Genomic DNA, 22436 nt, shown 5'->3' on the forward strand with positions numbered 1-22436 from the left:
CATGAAGAAGCGGGGGAGGCAGAGAGCACGCAGACTGGGTGCGGGGTGTAGATGGCTGCTGCCAATCCTTCGTTCTCCTGACTTATCCGAAAACCGCCCATTACAGTGGGTGGCCCACATATTGACCTCACTTGTTTCACAGTTTTCTTTAATTGGAAGACGGACCTCATTCAACAGATGTCTGAATACCTTGGACACAGCTTACACAGATATCTGAATGGCCACATGCATCGGAGTGAGCCAAGCTTGTTTGTGAGGTGCCCTTTGTGCTTTTGTGTGTGCAAAATTGTACATACACCACCCATTACGTTAGACACAACTGGCACACTGTTAAATAGGCAGTGATTAGAAACCTGAATGGAGATTGTACTTGGGGCTATTTTGAGTTGCTTTAAGATACTCCAACACTGAAGATATTTGTTGGATTTCGGGGGCAATACCCAATGAGACCGGATGGCTGGTGTGTGATTCTGGAACAGATATTGGTGTACTGCTAGCGCCCTTGTCCCTAGATGCATGATGCCTCGACAAGTGCACCAAATAAAACAATTGACACTCCGTCAAATAATGAGTAACCAACCTTGCCAGACTGATTATTAAAAAATAAATATTTGTATATTTCAGCAAGTAACCCTTTAATAATGGGAAGTAATCGTAAGTCATGTTAAACATGCCTATCTCAGACACCACCTATGCTGAAAAATACCGACCCTCACTTAACCGCAGTGGTGGAAGGTATACCCACAATGAATTTCCACTACATCTCAAGTTATCAAGGTAATTTTTGAGCAGATGGTGCACAAGGCACGAATTGGCATATTTCAACACTAGCATGGTTGGCACACTAAACTCTGTTCAATTAAGTCCTTTACCACTTTTTCACACTGAAGAATTACAAGTAGTTGAATCTAAAGCAGTGTCCTATCCACGCACATGCATGGCGCAAGTTTCACTGTTCAGGGGAGATTAGAGCAGTGGAGGGGCCACAAGTAGGCACCATACACACACCCTCCGCTGCACAGGGGTGGCCGGGTGTAGGGTGCAAACAGGATGTCGGGTTTCCAATACTGGTCTATCAGGAGACCTGGGGGGCTGGCACATCAGAAACTGCATGCGAGGTCCAGGGAGGTGTCTAGGGCACACCACTGGTCGGACAGGGAGGAGGGCCGCCTGCTGAATGTTGAGGCACTGCGGGTCTGTTTCTCCAGGGCCTGGGGGCTGTGGGTGCAGTGTGTTCTGCATCAGATATCTTCATCCGGAGCTTTGTTGTCCAGGAGGTCCTCGGGATTATCTCTGCAGGTGTTGTGGTGGAGAGGTCAATCTAGGGTGGGCACTTGCTTGCAATCGCCTGGGGATCCTCTCTTGCTGGGTGGACCACCTGGACACATGCCATGGGCTTAGGGTGCACAGGGGTTAAGACTTGCACATCTGGAGTGAGGTGGGAGTCCTTTTGTTTCTTTAAACAGAGCCGCTGTCCTCTAGAGGACTGCCCTGCACCCAAAAAGACCTAGACTTCATAGGTTGCTGGGCCCGCTAGAGGTGTTGCAGGTCTTTTAGTAGGATCTTTGAAGTAGGAGACAGGCCGGTAGGGCTTAGGCCAAAGCAGTTGTCTTCCTTCTTCTCTGCTGGGGGTTTCAACTTAACAGTCCTTGAAGGTAGCCAGGAATCTGGTGAGCTGGTTTCAGGGAGGCCCTTAAATCCTAGATTTAGGGGTGTTTTAGGGTTCAGAGGGCAGTAGCCAATGGCCAATGTCCGTGAGGGTGGCTACACCCTCCTTGTGCCCACTCCCTTTGGGGAGGTGGGGGTTGCACATTCCTATCCCTATTGGTCCCGGTCCTCAAAACCAAGATGGAGGATTCTACGGGGGAGGGGGGGGGGTCACCTCAGCTCTGGACACCATAGGGGTAGTCCTGTCTGGGGTGCTCACTCCTCACTTATTTTTTTTTCCCCCCCCCCCACCAGACTTGCCGCCAAAAGTGGGGCTTTGTCCAAGGGGCAGTTACCTCCTCTAGCTGGAGTACCCTGGGGCACTAACCTGAGGCTTGAGCCTTTTAGCTCACTACCAGGTGTTACAGTTCCTTCAGGGGGAGGTGTGAAGCACCTCCTCCCAGGACCGGCTTGTTTCGGACCCCAAAGTGCACAAAGGCACTCACCCCATGTGGTCAAACTTGTCTGAAAGTGGTAGGATGGCACAGACCGATCAGTCCTACACTAGCAGTTTGGCTAACATACAGGGGGCATCTCAAATATGCTGTGTGCATTGTTCAGTAAATCCCACACTAGCATCAATGTGGGTTTACTGTGCTGAGAAGTTTGATACCAAACTACCCAGTATTCAGTGAAGCCATTATGGTGCTGTGGAGTTCGTAATGACAAACACTCAAACCATATACTCAGTATGGCTGCACTGCACTTACAATGTCTAAGAATGGACTTAGACACTGTAGGGGCATATTGCTCATGCAGCTATGCCCTCACTTGGGGTATAGTGCACCCTGCCTTAGGGCTGTAAGGCCTACTAGAGGGGTGACTTACCTATGCCACAGGCTGTGGTTTGTGGGCATGGCACCCTGAGAGGGATGCCATGTCGACTTTGTCTTTTTCTGCACACACAAGCCTCAAGGCAGTGTGCATGTGCTGAGTGAGGGGTCCCCTAGGGTGGCATATTACAAGTTGCGGCACATAGAGACCTTCCCTGGTCACAGGGCCCTTGTTACCATGGGTCCCTTTAACAAGGGACTTAACTGTGTGCCAGGGCTGTGCCAATTGTGGAAGCAAAGGTACAGTTTTAGGGAAAGAACACAGGTGCTGGGGGGCCGGTTTCGCAGGGTCCCAGCACACTTTCAATCAAAGTTGGCATCAACACTAGGGAAAGCGTGGGGGGGGGGTAACCATGCCAACCGTGGTACTTTCCTACACCCCTCCCACCCCCTCCAAATGAGAGGATGAGACTTGGGAAAAGTTAGAGTCTTCATTTTGTAAGAATCTGGAAAGGCCATCAGACTTGGGATTACCCATGCCAATTCAGTGTCCCATTACAAAGTCCATTCCCTGTAGGGATATGGACCACCTCAGAGGTTTAGGGTTCTCACCTTTTTCACTTGCATTAGCCATCTGAGAGGTCTGTGGTCAGTTTGAACAACAAAGTGAGTGCCAAACAAGTATGGCCTCTGCTTTTCCAGGGACCAAATCACAGCAAATGCCTCCCTCTCAATGGCACTCCAACACTGCTCCCTGGGGAGTAACCTCCTGCTAATGAAAGCAACAGCCTGGTCAAGGCCATCATTGATTTGGGACAGGACTGCTCCTATCCCATGATCAGAGGCATAGGTCTGCACAATGAAATGCCAAGAATAATCTGGAGCTTTAAGAACTGAGCACATTGCTTCTTTCAGGGTGTCAAAGGCCTTTGGATAGTCAAGGGTCCATTTTACCTTCTTTGGCATCTTCGAGGTCAGTTCAGTGGGGGAGTCGCAAAGGATTTATATCCCTTCACAAACCTCCTGTAGTACCCAGTCAAGCTAAAGAATTCCCTTATTTGAGTCTGGGTATGAGGAGCTTCCAAGTCCGGAATTGTCTGGATCTTGGGTTGTAAAGGTTGCACTTGGCCTCCTCCTACAAGGGTGCCCTGGTATACAACTGTACCCTGCCCTATTTGGCACTTGGATGCTTTAATAGAGCAGCATCCTGTTTGAAAGGCCTGCAAACCTTCCCCAGGTGGACCAGGTGATCCTGCCAGCTGGAGCTAAAAACTGCAATATTTAGATATGCTGCACTAAAGGACTCCAAGCCAGTAAGGACTTGATTCACCAACCTTTGGAAGGTGGCAGGGGCATTCTTTAAGCCAAAGGACATAACCGTAAACTGTTAATGCCCATCAGGTGTTGAGAATGCGGTTTGTTCTTTTTCTCCAGGTGCCATCTTTATTTGCCAGTACCCTGCAGTTAAGTCAAAGGTACTTTGATAAATTAGGTGCAGCCACATTTCTATCAATTCCTGTTATGTATGGGGTGAACATCTGTCTTGGTGACAGTTGAGCACTCTAGTACACACAGAACATTATTTCTCTCTTGCCATCTTTGGTATGAGGTTTGGGGACCAAAATCACTGGGCTAGCCCAGGGAATGTCAGAGTGCTCTATTACCCCGAACTCGAGCATCTTGTGGACTTCCACTTTGATGCTCTCTTTGACCTGGTCAGACTGTCAGACAGTTTACCAGTCAAAAACAAAATATACAGTGTCCACCTCATGGCTAGACAGGTGTGTCTGACCAGGGTTTCAAAGAGAAGAGCTCAGCATACTGCTGTAGGATGTACCTGCAGGCAACTTGCTGTTGGGCAGAGTGGGTAGATGAATAGATAACCCAATCTACTTACCCATCCTTAAGGTCAGTTAGAAGTTAACTCTCTGCTTCCTGATCCTCATCAGCAACCAGCAGCATGGTTGTCTGCCCGGTCATCATAGAGCTTCAGGCGGTTAACATGGATCACCCTATTGGGTGTTCTGCTAGTGCCCAGGTCCACTAAGTAAGTGACCTGACTCTTCTTTTCTAGGACTGGGTAAGGACCACTCTGTCCTGAAGTACCCTGGGAGCCACAGGCTCCAGAACCCAGCCTTCCAGTCATACCACAACTTCTGAAGTTGTCTGGCCTCCGTTTTCTTTTTTAATGCCTTTTCCATGTATTCAGCCACCTAGAGCGGAGGCCAAGCGTAGTCCACCACATCTTGTTTAGGCTTATGGAGAGGTCTTTCCCAGCCTTCTATAACAAGTGTCAGTGATCCCCTTAGAGGATGGCCAAACAGACGTTCAAAGGGGAAAACTCTACTACCTTCTGAGGCATCTCTCTGTAGGCAAAAAGCAGGCATGTCAGGAGGACATCCCATCACCTTTTGAGTTTTTTTCAGGGAGCCCCATGATCATACCCTCCAATGTCTTGTTGAATCTCCAGTCAATTAGTTTGTGGATGGGATGGGGTGGTGTGGTGAATTTGTAAGTCACCCCACACTCATTCCACATGTTTCAGGTAACCTGACATGAAGTTTGTACCTCTATCCGAAACCACACCCTTAGGGAAACCCACTCTGGTAAAATACCAATTAGGGCTTAGGTCAACAACTGCCCCAGCAGTAGCCAAAGGGGAATTGCTTCAGGATACCTTGTAGCATGATCCAATAATACCAGTATGCACGGATTCCCTGAGGAAGGTTCAAGTGGACTCGCAATGTCTACACCAACCCTCTCAAAGGGTACCACACCACTGGAAGTGGAATGAGGGCATTTGGATGACCATCTGTCTTGCCACTAGCTTGACAGGTGACGAAGGGACTACAAAACACCCTAACTTTCTGGGACATGGGCCAATTAAAAATGGTTCACAAGTCTGCTCCATGTTTTGGTTTGTCCCAAATGCCCAGCTAAGGGGATGTCCTGGGCCAATGTGAGGATGAACTCCACTCCCGAGGTACTACTGCTCCCCTAGTGGCACCAGGTTTGGGATCTCTGGCCTCCATGTAAAGGAGTCCATCCTCCCAATAGACCCTGTGGTAGCCACTGATCACTCCTTTCTCCTGTTCAGCAGCGTGCTCTATCAGGCCTTTGAGTGTGACAAGTCTTTTGTTCCTTGGCACAGCTGTTACCTTGTGCCCCCCCCCCCCCCCCCTTCTACGCCCAAGAGCTCTACCTGATGAGGCTCCATGGACTAAGTTCCCTCAGGGGATTAGACAGCTTCCTGAGAAGAGGGGTGTCTTGTTTCTTTTGCTGTTCAGAGGCTGGTACCCCAGTCCTTTCACCTTTTTTCTCTTGGAAGGTTGGGCCATTGTTCCAGGCTCCAACACTCCCACCCTGTGCTCTAGTTTTCACACACACCAGTTCAGGGATTCCCAGCATGGCTGCATAGGGGTCTGAGCTCTACCTCAGCCCATGCTGAGGACTCCAGCTCATTCCCTAGCAAACATTCCACTGGGATTGCAGAAGAGACCACTACCTGTTTCAGGCCAGCAACCCCTCCCCATTCTAAAGTCACCATAGCCATGGGATGGACTTCAGTTACATTGTCAACATTGGTAATTAGATGGGGTCTCTCCAGCCAGATACTGTTCTGGGGAAACCAGTTGTCACCATGGTGACACTGGCACCTGTATCCCTCAGGGCTTCTACCTTTGTCCCATTGATCAAGAGCTGCTGCCTCTGGCTGCCCAACATGCAAACGTAGTGTGGCTATATCCACCCCACCCTCAGACTAGAATAGATTCAGTGTTAACCCTGGTTTGCTTCAGGTACACTGTTGATCCGACCTGGAGACTTAGTATTCCAGTACTAACTGGAGTGGTGCTATTGGGTATTTTCTTGGGACAGGCCATGTCTCCAGTTTGGTGTCCATGCTGTTTACAGTTGACACCAGGCCTTTTTGTGATCAAGGTTTTTGCCTTTCTGCCCAATTGTGAACTGTGAAGAGGCTCAGGCCTACCCTCCTTAGCAGGTTTTTGTGGCCCTTGAAGACTCTTTGCTTTTGTCCTTGGGTGTCTCACCACCCTTCCCCTGGGAGGCTTTGTGACCACCCCCCCCCTTTCTTTTGGTTACCCCCCCGTGGAAGTCTTGGTCACCCTAGTCTTGACCCAGTGGTCTGCTTTCTTTCCTGATTCTTGGGGAGAAATAGGCCTGGGTCTACCAGATGTTGATGTTAACAATTGTTCCTTCATAAACCAATTATAAATCCCATCATAGTCATGCACTCCACTGCCAGTTATCCAACCATATATTGTTTTCATGAGTAGTCAACAAAATAAACCCAGGTCTGGCTGAGTTTTGTGAGCCCCCCGAACCTAATCTTATGCTCAGTGGATAATCTAAAGCCCTCAATCAGGATAGCTTTCATGTGGTCATAGGATTCTGTATTTTACCAGGGATTGTGAGGAGTCTTTGCTTACACTTACCAGTAATCAGTTCCCATAGGAGAGTTCCCCAGTGAGATCTGCTTAGTTTTCTCTTTGCACAAGCAGTCTCAAAAGCATGGAACCACTTAGTGATAACATCACCTTCATATTTTGTGACCATCCCTTTGAAGATTTTTAGGATTTCAGTATTCTCTGACCATATTTATATTGCTGCCACCATTAATGGGTGCTAAGCCAATTTCTGCTCTCTCCTTTTCTATAGCTAGGAGTTGTTGTTCTAAATCTATCCTTTTGGCCATCCTTTCTAAAAGGATGCCCTCTTCATTGACCCTGCCTTCAATGTTCCCAGAGGAGATGGACTAACCTGTGGAAGATCCATATCCAGTGAGTTCGATCCTTGGAGACTGGGGTCTGGGGACCCTGGTCTCACTTGCTAAGTGAGGGGGTCGTCACTCACCTAATCTCTAACATCTTCCCTGTCTGAGTGGACTTGCTCCTGAGGAGGGTGATCCCTGGTGTACTCCGCCAAGAGCTCCTGGAGCTTGCCCTTGGCAGGGTTGAAACCAGTTCTAATCTTTTTCAGCTTACAGAGGGACCTTAACTCTGCTATCCCTAGGTGGAGGTAAGGGGTGCAGTTGAGTTCCACAACCATGTCCTCAGAGCTGCTCTTTGTTACTAAAAGTTGGGATTACTTTTTAGAAACTAAAACCTGCTTCTAGTAACTAAATCCTAACTTTAAAAATCTCTCAAACTTAAAAAGAGATGCTAAGGGGGCTTAACCAAGGCCCTAGCAGGACTTTTTTAACTTTGTTGTAAAAAAAAAACAAAGTCAAATTCTAAAGTCCAGTTTTCTAAAAGCAATTTTGGAATTTTAGTTGTGTGATCAGGTATTGGCTGAGTAGTCCAGCAAAGTCATAGACCCCACCACTGATATAGTATATATAGTCGGCTTCCTACATTGTGCACACTGTATCTCACTTTGATCCACCAGAGTCCAAGGGGTCCCCAAAGTTTTAACAGGAAAGTAGATAATACCAGTGCTCTCTTGTGGTAATGTGGTCGAGCAGTTAAGCTTATCAGAGGGTAGTACAAAGCATTTGTTGACTAACACTGAAAACAGAAGAAGCACACACTCAATGAATTCCAGACCAATGGCTTTTATATTTTATTTTTAGCACCACAAGATTCAAGTTGCAGGTAAGTACCTTAAGTTTCATGTTTTACACAGGTATCAACAGTACTTTGTTTTGAAATATGTAAGTAATACAATGTTTTTAATATTGGCAAAAAAAGGACAGTGCAATGTTCAGAAGCAGTTCCTGGGGGGGAAGAAATGTGTGGTTGTTTTTACAGCTAAGTACAACACTTAAAGTTTCAGTCTCTGGGTTTTAGGAAATCCACTGGTTGGGGTTCAGGTTAACCCCAAACACCCACCACCAGCAACATGGGGCCGGCCTGGTGCAGAGGTTAAAGTTGAGCAAATTTAACATGGGCTCCTATGGACAGAGGAGGTACTTGGAATCCGGTCTGCCTGCAGGTAAGTACCTGTGGCTCGGAGAGCAGACCGGGGGGGGGGGGGGGATTAGAAGAGCAATGGAGGGGCCACAAGTAGGCACCAAAAACACCCTCCGTGCCACAGGGGCGGCCGGGTGCAAGGTGCAAACAGGACATCTGGTTTCCAATGCTAGTCTATGAGGAGGCCCCGGGGTCATCTGAGGCTGCAGGCAAGGTCGGGGTGGGTGGAGGATCACTGGCACACCACCGGTCAAACAGGGAAGAGGATTGCCTGCTGAATATTGAGGCACCGGGTGTCTTTCTCCAAGGCTTGGGGTTGCGGGTGCAGTGCGTTCTTGGGTGTTGGATATCTTCGTCTGGAGCTTCTCGGTCCGGGGGTCCTCTGGATCCCTTCTGCAGACTTCATTGTGGATGGGTGGAGAAATCAACCCAGGGTGGGCACTTGATCGCAATTGCCTGGGGCACCTCTCTGGTCTGTAGGACCTAGCCTAGGGGTGACATATGTATTAAAATTAAGGTTTAGACCTGGCAACAGATTTTATTTTACTGTCGAAATAATAGTTTACAACTGAACACTGGCTGTAGTGGCATGACAGATGTTTAAAGGGCTACTTAAGTGCTGGCACAATGAATGCTGCAGACCCAATAGTAGCATTTAACTTAAAGCCTGGGTATGAGTAGTACCACTTTGCTAGGGTCTTAAAATTAAATATTTTAATTGGATGTAAGAATTTCTCCTTAGCATACTTTCTTGGTGATAAAGTGCCCATTGTCCTAAAAGCCAACAAAAAAAGTTTAGAAAGTGGGATGGGTAAAGGCAAAAGGTTTGCCTGCAGAAGGGATAAAGTCCCACAGTTTTGGTGCAGTCAACGATGTGCTCTGACACAGCTGTGCTGAAACCAATAAGCTTGAAAAAAAGCACATTTAAGCCTGGGTGGTGTTGTATTGACAGGAGTGTATTTTGTAAATTGTCTGGTGTTGCATGTCCTCATCATTGTCCATGCCATGTGCAACTCATGATATGAGTAGGGTGAAAGTGAACTGTGCAAAACTCTTGTCTAGCATCCTTGTATAGGAGATTGGTTCTGTCCCTTGGGTAAGATGATTGAATCACCTGATCCCTCCATTATTGCAGGTGGTCTTGGATGTTTGTCTGTGCAGGTGGTAATTCAATAATTTTACTGCCTTAGGAGTTTGTTGATGTGACATCTTGTGTTGTGGAACTATTATTGGAGATTAAAGTATTCAGTTAAAGTCTCTGTATCTTTTGAAGTTTTAATTAAAGGATGGTCCAGTTCCATTGATGATGCTGTTGATGATTGAAATAAATGAGGGTGAAGGAGCATCTGGCTATAGACAAATATAATTCTTGGAATGCTGCATTTAAGTGGTCTCCAGTATAGTGGTTATCCTGGTGAATGATTTTGGATTGTTTCACTTTTGTAATAGACTGGTACTTCTAGGTGAACTCTTTGCGTACTTCAGACCCTATCTGAACAAAGCCATGGTGGTTAAATCTTTTTTGGCAACCCTAGTGACAAAAGATGCATTAGAAGGTTATCATGGGATATATTCTTCTTGTGACTTGCTTCATTTGACAGCAGATATTTAGGGTGGTGCATGCAATCATTCCCAAGTTTTTTTTTTTTTACAATAGATGCCACCAGAAAGCGGAGTTCCTGGGGCCATGGTGGGTCCATTTTAGTTAGTCACTTGGGCACAGTGATAGCTTAGTTTAAGCTTAAGGCCTGCGTCCTTTTACCCAGTAATTCTGCTCTGTATTTCTGTAATCCGATTGTATTCATTTTAATATTGCTTCTTTTAGTGACATTGTTTTAATTTATCAGTTGCTATTCTGTGAAAGCGTTATTGGAGCTATGGATGACATACTATGCATCATGTTCGTTTCCTCAATCACGAGGACAGAATTCGAGGTGCACAGAATAATATTTTGTATAGCTGGCCCCAAGACTGCATAAACAGTCCAGCGCTCTGGTACATACCCGCGTCTGTGCATAAACATGTCCCCTGTAAAAGCGCCTTGTAGGATAAAGGGCATTAGAGGTGGGGGGGGTTTCCAGACAGAATTCCCATTCATGCTACATGCCTGTTTTCAATCTACCTCCGACTTTGTGTCTCCATGGATCCTGATCTGGAGACTGGCAGCCATACCTTGCACCAACGTAAATGGAGTGGGGTGTGCTTCTCGTGGACATTGTATGGACAGATTTGGCTTACATCGCCGTGCTCTCATTTGGGGGCTAGAGATTAGGCTTTTAGGTAGGAATTGTTTATTCATATTATGATGCTATGTTTGGGTTGTTCATATTTACACCTAATTTTCCAAATCCTGATTCTATTTCTCATTATCCTAATCATTGCAGCTCATTATACTAGATTGCAGTCCCTGCAACAAATCACCTTTATCAGTTGGGTTTTGGTAAGGTGCTGGTGGCAGCAGGTTGGCCCAACCCTCCCTGCTCACTAACTGGTGTGGGAGTGACTCAATCACTCTACAACAGAGGTGCTACCCCCCCCCCCCCCCCCCCCAAATCCAGCAGTCTTGTTGGAGAAAGCGTCCTTATGACGAAGCCAGATGGTCATGACTAGTAGTAGATTTGTTCTCACCAGGGAGATTTCCAGTTATAGAGTGGTGTTTGTTGAATAACTGTTGTCCAAATTGAATTTCAAGTCAGTGGTGACATTTAATACAAATAGGTGTCCTGTGCCAATGAAGTGCGCAGTCTAAAAGAATTGCTACATTGCAAATAAGTTGTGTAATTCTTCTGATAGGAAAGAATAAATAACACTGGAGTGTGTGTATACATACATAGTCCAAAGCTGTAATTCTGTGCCTGGTGTGGTGAATGGCTCTCGGCGAGGATAACCCTATCAGTCTTATGCTTAAAGATTTTGCCGTACAAATGGTAAAAGCCTTTGTCCCTATCTAGCTCAGCGTGGATATCACTGTGCTGATCCTATGCTTAAAAATCTTGCTAGATAAACAGGCATTTGAGGTGACCAATTCTAGGGTGTTCCTTACTAGAACTGCTCGCCACCTAAACTGGGTACCCAGAGTTGGCTTTTTTTTTTTGTGTATATGTATTCTACTGTTAGTCGCCAGTAGGTAGTTAGGACTTTGTTTCCTTAGAAAAAAGCAGTTTTTGACTTGCCTATATGGCAAAAAGGGGGCTAAACACTGTTTTTCCCATGTTAATTCCCATAGGACCTGTCAACACCTCGACAGCCCGAACCACTGGACAGAATTACACCAAATTTGGCAGAAGGCTATCTGCCAGTGTACAGATTGTGCGTTTTGTTATTTAGTGTAAATCTGTTCAGTAGTTTAGGAGATATTCAAGGGCAAATAAATTAGTATATCTCTGACCGCTGCAACGTCGTGTGTGGATTATTTATTTTATTTATTTATTTTCCCCCGAGACTGAAGTAGTCGTGAATACGCCAGCAAAGGGAGTCTCTGATTAGCTGGCTGCAAGCTGACCAGAAAGTTGTCTGCCATTTTATGTATCAGGGACACTGTCCCTGGGAGTGAAAAGTGGTTTTAGAAATTGAAATAATGGGTGAGTGGAGTTAGTCTGTCCCCTTGGCCATAAATATAGAAGTGCTTGTAGGTAAAGTTAATATGTAAAGAGAATATATATATTTTTTTGGATGACACGTGATATTCACGAATACCTTGTGAATGCCCTGTCCAGACCCCGGTGTAACATTGTGACAAATTCCCAAATAAGTGTTTACTGTTATGGAGTGTTATACAGTAGAGTGGACGAGTGTGAGACTAAAATACAGTACAGTGAAGTAAATTGTTATATGGTGTAGTGGCGTATAGTACAGTGGCATAGAGAACAGGTGTAGAGCACAGTAAATTGTTATAAACTGGAGTGGCATCTTGTACTGTGCAGTGTGTTGCAGAGTGTTGGAAAGTGGTGTACTGTTGTGCCCTTGTTGTAGGGGAATAGTTTGAACATAGGGATGTAGAGGCATAGTGGAGTACAGTGTTGTATAGTGACAGAATGCTGTAGTCTTGTTTATGCATAGTGTGGAGAAGATTGTAGCACAGTGGGTCGGCATGGAGTGTTGTGGTGCCATAGAGTAGATTAAAGTGTTGTGGAATGGAGTCCAGTGAAGTGGTGTTGCATAGAGTGAAGTAGCATGTCTTAGAGTACGGTGGCGTAGTCGAGTTAGGCGTTGTGAAATGGACTGGTGTGTTGTAGAGCATTGGTGTCAGAGTGGAATAAAAATTGTGTGGTGTGGCGTAGATTGTGGTAAGGTATGGTGGAGGGGGATGGATTGTCATACAATTTAGTGGTATAAGGAAGCATAAAATGGAGATGCATAGATTGCCCTATTGGAGTACAGTGGATTAGTGTCTCAGAATAGAGTATATTAACTGGGGTAGAACATCAGAGCTGTGTAGAGCAGTAATCAGTGATTTGCTTTAGAGTAAAATAGATTACTGTACAGAGGCCTTGAGGGAGTTAATTGTTTTACAGTGTAGTGCAATACAGTGGAATAGAGAATGGTACGGTGCAGGGGTGTAGACTGAGTAGTGAATAGTGGTTGGGAAGGGCATAACCTGGAGTGCGGTAGTGGATTAGCATATACTGGAGTGTCCTAAAATGGAGTGGTGTAGTGTTGTAGCATACAGTGGAGTGGCATGTAGTGGAATAGCGAACTGTGGAACAGTAGAGTACTTAGGATGGGGTGGTTAGCTGTATAGTGGTATATAGGGAGGTAGGGTGGAGTGAGGTAATTGAAACGATATGGTGTGAATGGATGTAGCATAATGGGGCAGGAAAATACGTTAGTTGTAAATGGTATATTTTGGTAGTATGTGTGTAGTTTTACAAGACTTATGGCGAGATTTAGATTTTGGTGGACAGGTTACTCCATCACAGTGGTGATGAATATCCCGTCCGTTGAAATATAAATCCCATAGGAAATAATGGGATTGATGTTGGCGGACACGCTGTGCATCACCATTGTGACGAGTTTCAGTCCGCTGAAATCTAAATCCGGATCCTTAGTTGTATATTGGTTTGCGGTCCATGCACATGAAAGGCAGTACATCATTGGGTGATTGCTATGCTTACCAAACATAAGGCAACCATGATGTGTTCAGCACAGTGTGGCTGCATTCTGAGTTTAGCTGCGTTCTGGGTTAGGGGTTCACATATTGGTGGTTGTGTGTGGGTTTTTTTTGTTTTTTTTTCCCTAATTATTACAACGTTATTAAAATAATATGGAGGGCAACAGCTATATAATTTTATAGGTTTACCTCCGTTTAGGGAGAACTCCATTTTTATTTTAAATGTAAGTACCCTAGTTATTTGTAGGTATTGCCTTAGTACTCCATAAACATTTTGTGAAGATATGAATGTTAAATATAGAAAATAAACTATTTGTAAAATATGGGACATTACAGTGTATTTCCAATGACCAATGTTTAAATTTTTATTTTAGGTACCCTAGTACACAATGTTTTAATAAAGATATAGGGACTTAGAAATAATTTCCCCTACCTGTTACCACCTTATTTATGGTAATATGTAGGGGAAAAATATCAAAACAAATACCTATGTGGAGGTAAAACACAAAACCCAGCTAAAGTGTACCTAAAAACAACACAGCTGCCTTTGCCTTCTGTAGAGGCAGTAATACACCAATCACCTAATGCCTTGTCATCTCTCTCTACCATGGTACTTCTGAGATACTGTAACTATAGATATCATGAAGTTTAAATGCCCGAAATTAAAATATACATACTTTACCTACATGTGGTACCCAGAAGGATCATCTGTGCCCTGTCTAATCCTGTCAAACTTCATATAAATCCATTCTGCTGTTTTTGCACTATCCAAAATACCAAGGTCTCTGTAAACTGCATGTGTTAAAACACGTTTTGTGACACCCCCCCCCTTTTTATCTTTACACCCCCTTGACCAATCGCCCCAATAATTTTCATCTTCTGCCAGTGAAGAAAAAGATGTAGGTCTGGAAAGTTATTTGATGAAAAACTTTATCCCCATTTGAGGGATCTATTAACAAATTCCAAGGGATTCTATACCTGGGAATCCTAGCTATACTACAGAGTGGCTACTTCCACTCTGCGATTGATATAGATATCTGTAGATATGTATTCAAACATGAATATAGGTGTGTGTGTGTATATCTCAACAAAGGTTAAAGTGAATGTTACAGTTGTGTGAGTGCCAGTGATAATGTTTTGAACTCAAAATACCACAGAAATTAACCAGTTAAAGTTAGCAAAGCTACCTATACCTTTCACCCCCACCATGCACTGCAAATGACCTCACATATTACATCACTCATGACAGGTTCTATGTCATTTGAGATATCAGTGATGTCATAAGAGAATTGATGACCTCACTGACATAATCAATGCTTCTTTTACACACATTGCTCTATAAACTAGTAAGGCATTGGTGGCTTGAACCCAAGTGTATATAATGGCTCGGAATAACACGAAGCATCATTAATGCCACCACAGATACAACTCTTCGGTGTAGCAAGCATGTGGTTTGTGTAACATTAGCCCTATACCATACACTTCCTGGGCAGCATAGTTCACATTAACAACCAACCACAGATATATGGGAAACGCTAATTGCACATAGTTTTCAGTATGTATAAAACTGTTCAGAGCAAGCCAAGTTACTCTAGATACTCAATGTCTGTTACCAAATTAATGCCCTACTGTGGACAGCTTTTTATATGCTTCAAATCCCTAAGGCACCAAACCTACACTGAGGAATGAAGTTGATAGGAGTAGAAACGTGGGTACTGTAAATAGTGTTTCGTCTATGGAGAGTTTACTCTGTACCACATGTTCTGCAGAAAGTGAAACTCATGAGAAATGCACCATTAAATGGAATCTACTAAGAACGGTGTTCAGTCTATGCAACACGTGTCCAGAATGACACTATTCGCATAAAATAACAAAGGTCTGAAGGTGCTAAACATCATACTACCTACAGCCTTCGTGCTGTGGTGAAAGCTTTACAGATAGCCCATCTTCTGAAGCAAAAGAAGAACATGTACATACGCTGGTGCACCCAGTCACCTATGTTTAGAAATTGTCATTCTGTGACCATTCTATCTACTGCCTCAAGGCTGCCTGCAATACTTAGTACGTAAACTTGTGTGGAACATGCTGAACATAAGTCGTCATCTGTGCACACTTACTCATCAGTGCAAAGATTTGCAATGTGTTCAATACCTCTAAAAACCACACGTACTCCTTTTACAACATAGGTGTGTAAACACACCCATTAGCTTGACAGGCTGTACTGAATTAGGTAGAAAAGTAATGTTGGGTACCCGCCACTATGTAAACTATAAAACAAACACACATCAGTGATGTCACTTGAGAACTCATCAGTGATTGAGATTTCATCTGACATCAGAACCTGCTATGAGTGATGTAATACGTGAGGTCAACAGTAGTGTATGTCGGGCACATGTTTTTAGCTCCTCAAACTAACTGGTGATTGTTTTTAACTAAAAAAAAAAAATGTTAACACTGATATAATCAAACAACAATAACATCACTTTAAGCAGTTGTTTTAAGTTACATTTTTTTTCTATAAACAAAGTAATATTTTATTACCATACATAAAGCCACCCTACTTGACAGCCATGTGCTGCAGGGCTTGTCCTGCCACTAAGCCCTGCAGCAAACCACCACAGGTAGCAAATCTTGTGCTGCAGAGCCTTTGGCATTGCACAGCAGAACATTGGCAGTAGGACCTGGCCAGAGGCCAGGCTGTGACCAACTCACCAAGTTGCAGATGACACTCCTTATCCCCAACCTACAGGCAACCAACCTCCTCCTCCTCCTCCTCCTCCTGCTGCGCATGGCATGGGGTTGGCTGCATACAACTCCACGCAGGCAACCAACTGCATGCTGTGAACAGCCTTTGACCGTGTGGAGCGGTGGCATTGAATACAGGACCTGGCAAAAGGTCATGTATCAAACACCCAGCAGGCTGCCAACCTCCACCACGTACAGTCTTTGCCATGCACAGTGGTGTGTTGGGGTTCTAGCCTGGGGATCCCATGCCCTAGGGCCAAAACATATTAACTGGAGGGGGGGTATATTCCCCCCTCACCATCCTGAATAGGCCCCGGGGACCACATCCCTGCTCCCAAATACAATTTCTTTAAAAAAAAAAAATGGGAGATCTGCATGGCCTCCATATTCCAGCATTCTTGGGTGCCCAGGGACCCCCTTACCTCGGGGTCAAATATATTTTTTTCAAAAGGGAGCCTACACTGCCCCCCCCTCCCTGAGCCTTATTAGGCCCTGGAGATCCCATCCCCTAGGTACCTATATATTTTATACAGGAGTCAACCAAGTGACCCTCCTCCCCAAGCCTTGTTACGCCTTGGTGACAATCACCCAGGGCCATATTTTTTTTTATAAAGGGGAGGATGGGTCAACGCGGCCCCCTCTCTGAGCATTAGGCTCTGAGGGATCCCATCCCCCTAGGGTATTATGTGTTTTAATGGTGACTGTTCCACACTGCTCCCCCCCCCCCCCCCCCCCCCTCCCTGACCCTATTTTGGCCCCAGCAACCCCATTTCCGTCAGTAATGTCACTGACCATGTCATGAGTGAGGTAATATGTGAAGTACAAACCGTGCATTGTGGGGTGTAAGTAATAGTTGGCTTGGGGAACGAACTGCTTAATTTCAATGGTTATAGTGTTAGGGTATTCATAGCCTGACCCTTTTTTTTTTTTTTTGTTTTTTTGTTTAGTTTTTGCAATCAGCTGAAGCCAAGCCTCAAAATGGTTGCCAACACTTCCTGGTTGAAGTGTTGGCAGTCAATCTGATCCCAGCACAAGATCTCTGGAATCTGCAGACCTAGAACCCTATATTCATTTTCCCTTTAATATCTCAAACTACTTAATGGATTTACACTAAATAACAAAGGGCTCTTTTTGGACCAAGAGCTACTTTTTTGCCAAATTTACTGTCTTTCCATCCAGTGGTTGGGGGAATGGTATGGGGAAGTAACTTTTTTTTGTTTTTTTGTTTTTTTTGGTTTCCTCCCCCTTGTTTTTTTTTTTTTTTTTTTTCTTTTCTCGGTCCCTGCTTGACCAATCACCCCAAACTTTCCATACTGAAGATCCTAGAGGACTTGGTGTTTGTTTGTTTGTTTGTTTGTTTGTTTGTTTGTTTGTTTGTTTGTTTGTTTAGGGGGGTGGGGGAAATTGTGACCATTTGTCAAATGGTGCCAAAGGGCTAGCCAAGTCAAAGTGCTTTTTCTATGAAAACTAAGCCCTAGCCCTAACTACCTACTGACGACTGCCAGTATGATATCTAGATCTCTTTGTCAAATCTTTTTAAACAAGAACCCATGAGTGCCTGCGAATACTTTTTAGACTCTTAAGGATAAAACATAAAGAAGGAATAAATGTTGTTTATAGTTAGTTAAAGCCATTACAAAATTCTCATGCAAACCATACTATATATTTCAGCATTCAAAAAATTAAAGTGAATAAAAATCCTACAAAAAATACCTAGTTTGGTTGATGTAAGAGGGCGTCCGCCTTTAACAGTTTAATGTTCTGATAGAATTATTGCACCACTCATGACGGTACTTGGGGGGGGGGGGGGGTATGGGGGGGAGAAAGTGTTCTTCATGTAGGTGTCAGCAGCAGTATAAAGTGAATGGGCATTAGAAGCAAGAAAATAAGGTGTTAATAAAGTCAGGGTGATAGGAGGGACTTTGCAGTTATGTGACCAGTCAAATATTTTGTGCAGTTCTTCTCCCCAGGCATGTCCCGTTGCTAGCAGTGATGCCATCTGCTTCAAGCAGCTGGTGACTGGTGGCTGGACGGTTGCTTGGTGAAGCGTGGTGCAGGTACATAGTGTGTACATGCAGGCGACTTGTGTTCGGTGCTCCGGCAGAGCTGTTTCCAGTGAAGTTGCTGCACCTTGGTGGCTGGTTTGTCTGTAGGTTCACTCATGTAATGGCCCGAGTCCTTCATGTCTTCACTCTGGGATCTTTCGCTCTTGCACATCTGTGGTCATTCGGTCTTCCAGCTGTAACTCAATGATTCATCCTTTGTCTGTGCTGCTCACTTCTTCGGATGTCTTCACCTCCTCCATACTTAAGACACGTGTACTGGGAGGGGTTGAGAGGGTCAGTACTACTGGCTTTTTATTACTCTTTTTGAGAATCGGGGGTCCAGCACTTTGGCTTAGAAATAGGGCACTCATTCACCCACAGCTCAGTCCCTGTAACAATATGTAGAGTTGTGAAACAGTATAGCACTAGAGGTACGTGGTGGATATTTGTATTTACATGTGAGCACCAACTTGTGGTGTTTTTTTTTGTTTTTGTTTTTTTTACCTGTTTTGTGGAAGTGAATACATAGATATTAGGTGCTAATAATGCAACTAAAGTAACACAAAGAACCCTACCATAAAGACCTCTGCCACGGATTGGGCTACTGCTATAAAACAATGATATGCTGATGAAATAGAACATAGTGCTGTGCAGAAGCACTTAGTGGTATCCTCAAACTGGTGAGTGTAGGAAAGTACCCTCTTTTATTGGCATGGTTACCCTCATTTTCTGCCTGATGTCAGTGTGCTTGACTGTTCATTGGGATCCTGCTAATCAGGACCTCAGTGATTATGCTCTCTGCCAAAAATCTATTTCAATTGGCATACTGGTACCCCCCTTAAGTCCCTAGTATATGGTACCCAGGGCATTGGGGTTCCAGGGGATCCCTATTGGCTGCTGCATCTATTTTGCCACCCGTAGGGAGCCCATGCAAACGCTTCTGCAGGACTTCTATTGCAGCCTGTGTGAAAAGGTCCAAGCACCCATTCACTGCCATTTACACTGCACCAGGTCACTTATAAATCACCCCTATAGCAGGCCTTCCAACCCTGAGGGCAGGGTGCAAAGTATCTGTGTGAGGGTACCCCTGCATAACCACAGGTGCCTCAGGACCATTTTTCCAGTCGAGTGTAGGACATTTTGTATGTACTGGATATAGGTCACTACCTATCTCCAGCTACAGAATAGTAGCTCCAAACATAGGCATGTTTGTTATCAAACATGTTGGAATCCTACCCCAAGGCTTTTGCAAGCATTGGTTGTATGATTCCATGCACTCTGGAGACTCCTTAGAAGGCTGAAATAGCAATACTGGGGGTGCTCTGAGGCTTTCCAGGCAGCCGCAGCTGGTGTCGCCTCACAGACCAGTTCCTGGCCTCCTTTAGCTTGAAAAGCTCGACCCCCCCCCAGGAACACAGAACAAAGGATTTCCTTTGGGAGAGGGGTGTTACACCCTCCTCCCATGGAAATAGGTGTTACAGGCTTAAGAGGGGTAGCCTCCACAACCCACTGCAAATGCTTTGAAGGGCACATTTGGTGCCATCCTTGCATAAAACCGTCTACACGGTTAAGGGACCCCCAGTCCCTGCTATGGTGCCAAACTGGACAAAGGGTGACCACTCCCCTATTCACCACCCCAGGGGTGGTGCTCGGAGCTCCTCCAGAAGGTCCCTGAGTTTTGCTATCTTGGATTCAAGGTTGGCAGGAAACTCGGAGCATCTGAGTGGCCAGTGCCAGCAGGTGATGTCACAGCCCTCCCATGATAGGTGCTTACCTGGTTAGGTGACCAATCCCCCTTTCAGGGCTATTTAGGGTTTCTCCTTTGGGTGGTTCCTCCGATTCGGGTTGCAGGAATCCTCTGCATACTCCACTTTGACTTATCACTGAAACTGCATCTGGATCCTCCAAGAACTTTTTAAGCTGCAACAAAGCGGCAAGACACTTTCTGCAACATTGTATCTCCGGCTCCTGCCATCAACTGTTTGCTGGCCGTGCATCCTCTGAAGACAGCCCTTCAGCCTACACCAGAAGAGAGAAGGAATCTCCCTTGTGGTGGAGTCACCGCCCTACTTCTGCAGGCAACGACTACCTGCTGAGCTGCATGGATCCTGCATCATGGGTGGTGGACTGAAGTGGTCTCAATGGTCCTCTCATCCAACTTTGGTGTAGGTAAGAGCTTGCCTCCCCACGCAAGACAGTACTGCTGTGCACTATGTTTTGCAGCTGCCATGGCTTGTTAGCATCCTTACTCCAAGTTCTTTGTATCTTGTAGCTCTGGCCCCCGCACTCTATCATGTGATGCACAACTCCCTGAGTGTTTCTCCAGCAACATGGGATCTTTTGACGTAGTGCTTCTTGGGCCTCTTTTGCAACTTCTTGTCCAGGTGCTGTGGGACACCTGTGTGCACTGCCTGGTTTTCGGAGGGCTCTGAGTTGCTGAGAGCCCCCTCTGAATTCCCCTCCTGGGGTTGTCATTCCTGGTCCAGGGCAGCACTATTTTCGGCGAACCGCAAGCTTTGGATCGGCCAAGGCTTGGTGGCAGACTCCGACATCAATCCAACTGCAGTCCTCCATCTGGCGTGGGACATCACTTGCACCCCCAGGAACCGGACTTCGTCTTCTTGGGTGCAGTACTGACCTTCCTTCTTTGCCGGTGGTTCTCCTTTTGCACCTTGCTGTTTAGCAGGGGCTCCTGTTCTTCCTAGACTCTTCTGTGCTTCTTGGACTTGTCCCCTTCATCCACAAGTCTCCTTTTCTAGGAATCCACTGTTGTCTTGCAGTCTCTTCTGAGTTTTGCATAATTCTTAGTGTCTGTGTGTTCTAGGAAACTTACTGCGGTTTACTCCAGCTTTCCTGGTCAATATGGTGGGTTCTAGTACTTACCTTCTGGGGTTTTCTAGTACTCCCAGCTCCACTCTACACAATCCACTTGCCTAGGTGGTAGGCCGACTTTCGCTTTCCACTTTCTTAGTATGTGGTTTGTGCTCACCCAGGCCCATTTCTAACTATTGTGATTTTCACTAATTGCGCAGTTCTACAACTGTTATGCCTGTTTCTGCTTTGTGTTGCGTCCTAAGGGAGTATAGTCTCTGTGGTATTTTTGGTATTTGTGTCTCCAAAATAAAGTACCTTTTTTATTTTTGGAACACTGAGTATTTTCTGTATATGTATTTGAATACTGTGTGACAACAGTGATATTGCATGAGCTTTGCATGTCTCCTAGATCAGCCTTGGTTGCCCATCCACGGCTATCTCTAGAGAGCCTAGCTTCTAGACACTGCATACATTTCACTGATAAGGGATAACTGGACCTGGTGTAAGTACCGTAGGTACCACTACACACCATGCCAACCTCCTACAGTGAGCAGGGGAGAATGAGTGACAGCCAACTATGTAGTATTTGTTATAGTTAATGAACTTCTATTGTGTTACTTACAACCTCCTTTAAGATGAGGCTATTGTCCGGCTTGGATTGAAATCAAAAATAGGCCCAGGCTCCCAACAAAAAGTGACCCTCATTTGCAAATTGCACCTATTTCATGAAAAATGTTCTTGATTAAACTAGCATATAAAGGATGGTGAAGTGGCTCTTTACAAGAGGCATGGCCAAACAAGTGAAACTGAATTATTTCCAAGGAGCATTGGCCAAGTAATTAAGGATGTGATTTAAAACCTGAGAACTAAAGTCCTATGCCGTACCTGTATCTGGGTAGCTCGCCTGAGTTTTGTTATGGCTTCCAGACTGTGTCCCCAAGGTCACCATTAGAAGACGTGCAGAAAGAAAACCATTAAAAACGTAGCAGTTGGGGCATCCGTAATCAGAGAGGGAGAGTTAATTGATGCTCCTTTGAACCATTTTGATGCAGTATCCGTCCCAGCAGAAGAATGCTCCCAGTTGTCAGTCTAGCTGTAGATCTCTCAAGAACATACTGACAATTAACACTTTTCTTAACTTCACTGAGATGAAAATAACAAACCCAAAGGTTGCCAGTACTCCTGGGGTTCAAGGGTTAGTTTACACTGAACCACACCTGAATTGTCAGTGAAGCCACCCCTTAGGCCCACTTGCTCAATCAGCATATATTAATGTGCCTGTGAGAAAGTAGCCTCTTTCTAGCCTTGTTAC

The 22436-nt window shown here is 45.2% G+C and overlaps 1 protein-coding gene and 1 long non-coding RNA gene across 3 annotated transcripts in view; one reads left to right on the forward strand and one right to left on the reverse strand.

Annotated features, from left to right (window-relative positions):
* LOC138267857 (hydroperoxide isomerase ALOXE3-like) overlaps window positions 1-22436 on the forward strand; it is a 211166-nt gene that overhangs the window by 49660 nt on the left and 139070 nt on the right. The window lies entirely within an intron of this gene.
* Window positions 8033-22436, reverse strand: part of LOC138267858 (uncharacterized) — a 37741-nt gene continuing 23337 nt past the window's right edge. The window contains exon 4 of the long non-coding RNA XR_011199884.1: window positions 8033-8898. This is a non-coding gene — a long non-coding RNA (uncharacterized lncRNA). The remainder of the gene's footprint in view (window positions 8899-22436) is intronic.

The sequence above is a fragment of the Pleurodeles waltl genome, chromosome 12 (genome assembly GCF_031143425.1).
Source record: "Pleurodeles waltl isolate 20211129_DDA chromosome 12, aPleWal1.hap1.20221129, whole genome shotgun sequence".
NCBI classification, from domain to species: Eukaryota; Metazoa; Chordata; class Amphibia; order Caudata; family Salamandridae; genus Pleurodeles; species Pleurodeles waltl.